The sequence below is a fragment of the Emys orbicularis genome, chromosome 1, assembly GCF_028017835.1.
Source record: "Emys orbicularis isolate rEmyOrb1 chromosome 1, rEmyOrb1.hap1, whole genome shotgun sequence".
NCBI lineage: Eukaryota > Metazoa > Chordata > Testudines > Emydidae > Emys > Emys orbicularis.
Window position 1 is genome coordinate 165,441,984 of NC_088683.1, and position 2,429 is coordinate 165,444,412.

Below are 2,429 nucleotides of genomic sequence, written 5' to 3' on the forward strand. Positions count from 1 at the left end.
ATGAGGGAAGCCTGCCAGTGGGGATGTGGCGAAATCTGCATCAAGGAACAAAATATAAGTGAGGTCAAACTGGCTGTAGGAATGGATTTAATATTGGCTTTAAATGTCTCACCCCTGGAGCGTGAAATCTCCAATTAAAACCAAATGGCAGAGGCAGGTTCGTCACATGTCTTTGTTAGCGAAGCTTTCAATTGTCTGAAGCTTAAGAACTGAAGAGCACTTGGGTGGGTGGAGGGTAATGAAAGTGAAAAATAATCAGAACTTACTGTAACCCAAAGGTCAGAGGCACCAGGTCCTTTTTTGCAATCTTTGCCTGGGCACAAGGGCTGCTGGTGATTTACCCTGGCAGAAAGAACGAATCCATTATTCTGTCAGAGGAGTGTGCGACTACAAATGTTCAAGCAGCATTTTGTGTTCTGCATGACAAGCAATGAAAATGTATGTCTGAGTCATGCCAGAGAGCGCTGGGGGAAACTGCTGTAGAAAGGAACACCCCTCCCTCCCCCCGTCAGGGATTCCTAGCGGGCAGGCATCCGCAATGGCATTCAGAGGTGATTGTTGCCCTGGAAACAGCTCAGATAGATCCCCATGACCATTCCCTTTGTTAATAGCCCGCCTAGAAAGGATGCTTCCGGGGTTAGCGCACTTGCTTGAAAAGTGACAGATCCCGGTGCCATTCTTTGCTCTACCACAGCCTTCCTGTGTGACTTAAGCCAGGGGTGGCCACACCGTGGCTGCGAGCTGCATGCAGCTCCTTTAGAGTTAACACGCAGCTCACGGAACCTTCAGTGCCCCCCCTTTTCCACCTACCAGACTTGGGGGGAGCTCGGGGCTTCTGCCCTGCGATGGGGTGGTGTGGCTAGGGACAGAGATGACTGGTGCCTGCTGAGAGTATGGGGCTAGGGTGACCAGATGTCCTGATTTTATAGGGACAGTCCCGATATTTGGGGCTTTGTCTTATATAGGCGCCTATTATCCCCCACCCCCGTCCCGATTTTTCACACTTGTTGTCTGGTCACCCTATATGGGTAGGGTTACCATATTTAAGGTTTTAAAAAAGAGGACACTCCACGGGGCCCTGGCCCCGCCCCTTCCCTGCCCCGGCCCCACCCCAACTCCGCCCCTTCCCCCAAAGTCCCCGCCCCAACTCCACCCCCTCCCCTGAGCGCCCCGCATTCCCCCTCCTCCCTCCCAGCCACGCGAAACAGCTGCCCGAGCACTACCAGCTTCACGGTTTGCCGGGCAGCTCCCAGACCTCCAAACCCTGCGCCCCCAGCCGGGTGCTTCCCCTCCTGGGCTCCGGCTGCGCTGGGGAAGCGCCCAGCCAGGGACGCAGCAGGTCTGGAGGTCTGGGGGCTGCCCGGCAAACCGTGAAGCTGGTAGTGCTCGGGCAGCTCAGCTCTTCAGCTACACAGAGCTGAGGTGTCTGGGGGGAGCAGCAGCAGCCACCGCCGCCGCAGCGGGGAATCTGCCTGCAGCTCGCAGCCTGCCGGAGCCGCTCAGGTAAGCAGGGGACTGGGGCAGGGATGCTGGCATTTTCCCGGACATGTCCGACTTTTTGGCAATTCCCCCCGGACAGGGATTTGAGGACCAAAAAGCCGGACATGTCCAGGAAAATCCGGACGTATGGTAACCCTATATATGGGGCACACTTTAAAGGTTCCCCCAACAGCTTGAGTCATGCCCCCTACGGCACACCCCCCCTGTGACGTTATTGACATAAACTGGGACCATATAGATCATTGTTGCAACCAAGGTCCTGTAGTGGCACCAAATCTTGTATAAAGGGGGTCAAATGGGGTGTCTAAGACAAGGTTATGGTTTACTGGTTATGATTAGGCTGTCTATATGGGTGTATCAGTTTTGTAGTTGAAGTTATGAATATTGGCTCTATACTGTCTGTATGGCAAACTTATGCTATGCTTCTGGGTGACATCCCAGACAAGCTGGGATTAGCTCTGCCTAGCCTGCTTGATGGCCCATTAAGGACCATCAGCTATACAATGGACCCATTGAGAGAAGGCCAATATGCCTTCAGACTCAGCAAAGTATGCAGGGACTGGCCCATGTGACTCCAGGCTCCATTTTACTGTAATTTTCCAGAGTGAGAACAAAGAGGTGTTCTTACACCTGGAAAAGACTATATAAGGCTGATGCCTCATCTCCATTGGGTCTTCAATCCTGCTTCATACCTCTGGAGGAACTTTGCTACAAGCTGAAGCTTTGAACAAAGGACTGAGGACCCATCCCAGCAGGGGATGTATTCCAGAGACTTGATTTGAACCTGCAGTTTATTCTATCGCTGCTGCAAGCCTGAACCAAGAACTTTGCCATTACTGGATGTAATTGATTCCATTTAACCAATTCTAACTCTCACCTCTATCTTTTTCCTTTTATGAATAAACCTTTAGATTTTAGATTCTAAAGGA